The 6,746-nt window shown below is 42.4% G+C and overlaps 1 long non-coding RNA gene across 1 annotated transcript; it reads right to left on the bottom strand.

Annotated features, from left to right (window-relative positions):
* Positions 1-1,634: 1,634 nt before the first annotated feature.
* LOC128468707 (uncharacterized) lies at positions 1,635-2,707 on the bottom strand. The gene is made up of 2 exons (XR_008345890.1): positions 2,594-2,707; positions 1,635-1,749 (listed from the first exon to the last, which is right to left on the bottom strand). It is a non-coding gene; the product is annotated as an uncharacterized LOC128468707 (long non-coding RNA).
* Positions 2,708-6,746: the final 4,039 nt, after the last annotated feature.

Below are 6,746 nucleotides of genomic sequence, written 5' to 3'. Positions count from 1 at the left end.
TGTAGGATACTCCAATCTCAAGTCTCCTGCTTACTCCTTCAGCCCCCTTCCAGGCCACACAGCCAATCTGTCCTTCTTCCAGCTTCCCTGGGGCATGCTAAAGCAGGGACGGTGGGAGAATGGAACTCTTGTGTCACAGTGACCAAGGTGACTGCAAGGTCACGTAACATATAATACATGGCCCTGCAGTAGTAGCATGGCAGCTCGCACAGAAACGGCAAACTCTGCTGAAGACAGGGCTCCGTGCAAAGTGAGAGGGAGAAAGAGAGGAGGAGTAAGTAAGTGAGTGTGTATGTGTACAGTGTGTGTATTTTTGTATGGAGTTAGTATGTGTGGATGAGGAGTTATGTGTGTATGTGGGTGTGGTATTAGTGTGTGTATGTGGGTATGGTATTAGCGTGTGTATGTGGGTGTGGTATTAGCGTGTGTATGTGGGTGTGGTATTAGCATGTGTATGTGGGTGTGGTACTAGCGTGTGTATGTGGGTGTGGTATTAGCATGTGTATGTGGTTGTGGTATTAGCGTGTGTATGTGGGTGTGGTATTAGCGTGTGTATGTGGTATTAGCATGTGTATGTGGGTGTGGTATTAGCGTGTGTATGTGGGAGTGGTATTAGCGTGTGTATGTGGGTTTGGTATTAGCATGTGTATGTGGGTATGGTATTAGCGTGTGTGTATGTGGTATTAGCATGTGTGTGTAGGTGTGGTATTAGCATGTGTATGTGGGTGTGGTATTAGCGTGTCTATGTGGGTGTGGTATTAACATGTATATGTGGGTGTGGTATTAGCGTGTGTATGTGAGTGTGGTATTAGCATGTGTATGTGGGAGTAGTATTAGCGTGTGTATGTGGGTGTGGTATTAGCTTGTGTATGTGGGTGTGTTATTAGCGTGTGTGCATGCTGTATGATATTAGTGTGTCAATGTGTTTTTGTGTGCTAGGGGTGAGGGGCAGGGGTGTATTGATGCCGAGGAGAGAAGAAGATAGATGGGGAGGGAGACTGAGTGTGTGTCAGTGTATGGTGTTAGAGTTGTCTTGCAGTTCTATTGCAGAGAGTAGACTAATCCCAGGACAGAGGAGAATTTAGGACACTGACTAATAGGGGGGTCATATTTCATGAGGAAGGAGACCTCACGCAAGAACAGGAATTTAAAAATGTTCATGCCTCGCACAAAGGAAAACTATATCAGAGTTACTATTGGGCTTTAGCCCTATAGGTTTTTGGAACCTAGCAATGCTGCTGCTTTTAACCTTCTGTGTGGTATGTAACCCAGAAAAAATAGCAATGATATTGCAAAAAAAAATAAAAAAAATAATTACCACGCAGAAGAGCCTAAAAAGACAAAATTTGTGGATTTCTTAAGCATTGAATGAAAGGATTACCATTTTGTATCACTGACCACATTTATAAATATCATATAAAATAGTGAAGATGCATTTCCTAAAAAATAGGAATGAAAAATGATGTCGAGACGCTCATTTTAATTATACTGAATAACGTACACAATAATCTTGACTATTTGACTATAATTCCAATCTATAGCTTAAATGTTCTACTCGCCTGTAGTTCATAACAGTGGGCATAGTCGGGGCCGTCAATTTTGGCTTCAACGTCCGCTTTAATCTCCCGAGTCTCTGGATTTTCCAGTTGCAGCTTAAGGTTTGCCGAACCTTTAAGGTGTTGGATGGTCAAACATGCTTTGTGCTTGGATGGAAACGATATGGTTTCCGGAACCGTGACTAGATAGTGACTATAGAGACATGAGGAGAATAAATAATATAAAGTGAGCCCAATGTAAACAACAATGTGACGGCGGAGAGTATAGATAAATTATACGAGAATATATTCTCCGGTGGAATTCTCGATGATTCCATTGAGTTCAGGCACATGAATTCCATAATTTCCATCAGTTTTAGTGTCCAGTTTTTGCTAAAAATATGTTTTTCCCATTGGAATATATCTCATCGACAGAATATCTTGTGTACTGATCCAACATGTTTCCCAACGAAGATGATCCAACGGTAGCCATGACTACCGTTTTGTGTTATTCTACGCTGTCGCTTCTGTCCCGTTTGCTCTAAATCATTACTGACCTTGACCACTGGCTCTTTAATAACCTTGAGCATTCTAGCAAGATTTTATCCTTAAAAGGCTAAATTCTCCAGAAATATTTAACATAAAATGAATTTTAATTATTTATGAATAACCATGCAGATCCTGAGAAAACGGTAGTCTGGTTGGCAGCCCCCATGGAGTGGACAGAAGTTGGGGTTCGAGTACCCATGCTATACATTGCATATTTATCCATAGGTCTATATCGTGACAGATGATTTTAACCCCTTAAGGACCATGGGCGGTCCCTAAACCCATTGAAAACAATGCATTTTGAGCCCGTACATGTACGGGCTTTGTCATTAAGGGGTTAAAGTTACCCTCACAGGTGACCTCACTCAAGCCAACATTTTTGGGGACTTTAGAATGTATTAAGTATCTTTAGAGATTGGGATGGGCTTTATTATAGTTATATATTATTATGGTATTTTTTAACCTATTATTTCCTTTCTTAAATAGATTAATAACTCAAATCATCTTACGGTTCTGATGATTCCGCGACAGCCGATCCCAGGACCGCCAGGCAGCTAAACGCAAGAAGAAGCTGCATTTTGCCTCCCGCAGACACCCTCTGCCTGTAGACGGAATTTAACAACTACCTTCCCTTTTATAACATAACAGACAGTGGAGTTTGCCCTATGTTTTTTTTTTTTTTTATATTGACCCGGCCAAGGATTATTGGCCAAAAAATGGAATTTTAGCAAAGACTTCTGACCGCCTTTTTAAACATCTGCCCACGTGTACTCTTTTTCTGCCAAGTTCCCCAAGTTGTTATTATTTGAATAACTCTTTATACAGCCCATATCTTTGATTGGTAAATCAGCAAGCAGAATTTAGTAATATTCTGTTATCATTTGTTGGCAAACTACATGGACAGCAATACTTGTTTTTTAATTCTCAGTTGTCCCCTTCCTTTATTAATACAATTGCTGTTTTGTTGACTGCTGGGTCTACCGCGCATGCGCATTGGGTTGAGGCTTCCAGTGCTAAAGGTGTGGAGCAAAGAGGCTCTGAAGAGTATCGCAAACGGAATGTTGCATTTTCGTGGAACAGAGCGTAGATACAATTATTATATATTCACGGGATGTGGTTTAATGTTAATAAATATAGTCCTTATCGTGGTTGTAAAGAGTAGGGGAGAGCAGGGTGAGGTTGGAGGGCATGACTCAGTATACGGGGGGCAGTGAAGGTTCTTAGGGGCAATAGGAACAAGAGACCCGTTTCCTTCGGCACTGATTTCCATGAAATGACATCGAACGCTGGCGCTCCGCATTGGGAAGACCAGCACAAGAATCAAATGTTGGAGATGTAGAGTAGATGTAGAGTCATCCAATATACCAGAGGTGTGTTAGAAGAAGACCACAGGTCACCACTAAACCACCACTCAGGAGGGGTTATATGTGGCGCCGATACTGCTTTTGGGTGTCTTTAGGTCAGTATCCCGTCTGAGGATACCACCGGCTCGTCTGGAGGAGTTTGATTGGCTAAGCAGTCTAAATGAAGAGGTGTTTTATTTGTTTCATACATTATTCATACATTAGTTACTGGAGTTAGAAAGTGAGTTAGAGTTTGCCTCGCAGTGTCGCATAGAAGTATGTCCCCCGCTATTACTACTCTAGTAGAGCAAACGTCAGCATTTATTGATGGAAATGGAACTTGAATCTTGGGTTGGATCCAAGTGAAGCAGGATACATCAACAGTAAAGGTCGGGAGCATAGAGAACAACGTACTGTAGCAAGACTACCGTTCTTTAGGGTTATCTTAATTTAGTATGTAGAAATCTCCCAAAAGTCAACCGAGGTTAATCTGTAGTTCCAATTTAAAGTGCCCTTTTCCAAGTTGGGATCAAAGGTGTTCATGCACCTAAAAGAAGCTAGTTTATTAGTGAATAAAAGCATTTGGAAGTGACAGCATGCAAGAGCGTGGTTCTGAAGTTCAGCTTGGTAACGCAAGTTGACCCATAACCAACCAGGGCCGGACTGGCGATGCCGAGGTGGCCCTGATGACGTAGATGTGACTGACGGCTGTGTTATATTTGTCATAATTTGTGTCCTATCTACCGTATTTGCTCGATTATAAGACAAGGTTTTTTTCAGAGCAAATGCTCTGAAAAATACCCCTCGTCTTCTAATCGGGGTCGTCTTCTAATCAGACCTCAAATAGAGGTCTGATTAGGAGACTAAGATCCAGATCCCCCGCACCGCTGCAGGGGACCTGGATCCTCCTGCCCCCCCATCATACACCCACTTACCGGTGCTTCCTGCTGTGTTGCCAGGGCAGCGGGTTGACGTCTACGCGATCCGCGTAAACAACGTCCGCTGCAGCCGGAAGGAGGTGTGGCTAGCAGCGGGGGTTGTCTGCGTCCGTCGCGTAGACCTTCCCCGACTGTCAGAGATTAGAGTTCCCCGCACCGGTGCGGGGAACTCTGATCTCTGACAGCCGGGGAAAGTATACGCGACGGACGCATACAAACCCCCGCTGCCAACTCCACCTCCTTGCGGCTGCAGCGGAAGGCGACGTCAACCCGCTGCCCCGGCTGGAAGCACCGGTAAGAGAGGGCTGAGAGGGGAGAGAGGGGTGAGAGAGGGGGAAGGGGGTGAGAGAGGGGGGGGAGAGAGAGTGTGTGTGTGTGTGTTAGTTAAATGGGGGTATAGGGCATTTCTGGAGTGGCGTTAAGGGGGCATTTAATAGAGCACTCTGCCTCCTGAAATGCCTTATACCTCCCTATATGCCACTCTGCCCCATAATATGCCTTTTAACCCCCTAAATGCCAGAGTGGCATATAGGGGTATAAGGCATTTCTGGAGGCAGAGTGCTCTATACAATGCCTTTTAACTCCCTTAATGCCACTCTGCCTCCTGAAATGCCTTATACCTCCCTATATGCCACTCTGCCCCATAATATGCATTTTAACCCCCTAAATGCCAGAATGGGATATAGGGGTATAAGGCATTTCTGGAGGCAGAGTGGCACATAGGGGGTCAAAAGGCATACCATGGGGCACAGTGGCATATAGAGGGTTAAAAGGCATATCATGGGCCACAGTGCCATATTGGAGTGGCAAGCCTGGGGGCAGATGTGCGTAACTGGGGGACAGGTTGGAAAATACAAGAAATAAAAACAAAAAAAATATTTTTCTCAATCATAGCTTTTATTAAAAAAAAATAGTTTACATGAATTAACATTTACTGGTAAAACTTTTTTCCTTTGGGGTCGTCTTATATTCAGGCTTTTTCTTTTTTTCCTAAGTTAATATTCAGATTTTGGGGGGGTCGTCTTATAATCGAGCAAATACGGTAATCAGCGGAAGAGACCGTTCAGCCCAGGAGGGGCAGGTCCCACGACGTGGCCCAAAAAATAAAACATCTTATAACATCTTTAGCGGACAACACGCTCAGCGTGCATTATCCATTCCCTTCCAAAACGCTTTTAGAGAAAGGGAGCACCGAAAGGATCCAGCCATTGTGTAAACACTGCCTAAAGCCATTGTTACAGTACACACCCTTGTGGCTACATGCGGAATTGCAAGTAGAATAAATCAAAACGCTGCTTGTGACGGTGGCCACCAATTTCTTTGAATCAGCCCTCCGTAGTGTGTTATTGATATAAAACAATAGGTGAATGGGCCGAATACGTTGAATATGCTTCAGTGATATCTCCTTGGTGCTTGCCCTTTCGTGGCACACAGTTTGTATGTCAAAAGTCTTTTATTATATCCACCGTGCAGAGATTGTAGTATTTGTTTAATCACCCACACAGGTTAATAGTCATGTGGATGATGTTTTTAAGGTTGCAAACGCTTAGTACTCCTGGAACTAGCCAATTCGTAAGTGTAGTATTTGCACAATCACGCACACACACGCTGATAATCATCTGGATAAACAATTTACTTTAACAGGAGGTCACAAGCATTTAGTGTTGTTAAAACTATTTATTTGGGGCTTAATATGTCATCAAAAAATATCATAGCTCTAATTATATAGCATATAGAAACTCCTCTATACTCTGGGTTTCACTGGGGGTCTCCGGGTGAAGTGCTGCTTCCCTGGGTCTCCGGGTCAATGTCCTGATTGTGAGGCTTCGGAGTTTTTATTATTTTTTTATTCAAATATTTATTTATTTTGTTTTTTCAAAGATGAATGGGATACAGAAAGGAAAAAGGGAAGAGGGTATTGCACAGACACATGATGTATTCAATCAACATTTCCAAAGTTCTATTATATCGTCCAATAAAAAAAAAGAACAAAAAAAAAAAAGAATAAAAAAAGGGCCAAGGGTGTACTATTTATGATACATTATAGATATGGTTAATTTTTGTGATCCAGTCCTCATATATTGGTTTTCTTCTATAGTGAGACAGGCCAAGCCAACCTAATCCTTTTTCCATTTGAAGTTGGAATAGTAATTGATTTTTAAATTGTATCATAGAAAAATTTTCTCTTTTGGCTGCTGCCATAGAGTGAGTTAACAAAATGTTTGTTTCCATAGTTAAAGTTGTTGGAAACATATGAAGAAGTGTATATTCAGGGGATTTCATTATTCTGCAACTAGTTAGTTTTGTAAGTAGATCAAAAATCGCGTCCCAAAACTGACTGACTATATTGCATGACCACCATATGTGGCTTCGGAGTTTAA

This window comes from Spea bombifrons, chromosome 11, assembly GCF_027358695.1.
Source record: "Spea bombifrons isolate aSpeBom1 chromosome 11, aSpeBom1.2.pri, whole genome shotgun sequence".
Lineage (NCBI taxonomy): Eukaryota > Metazoa > Chordata > Amphibia > Anura > Pelobatidae > Spea > Spea bombifrons.
Note: the sequence above shows the minus strand (reverse complement) of the source record. Positions and strands in the feature narration are given on the sequence as shown.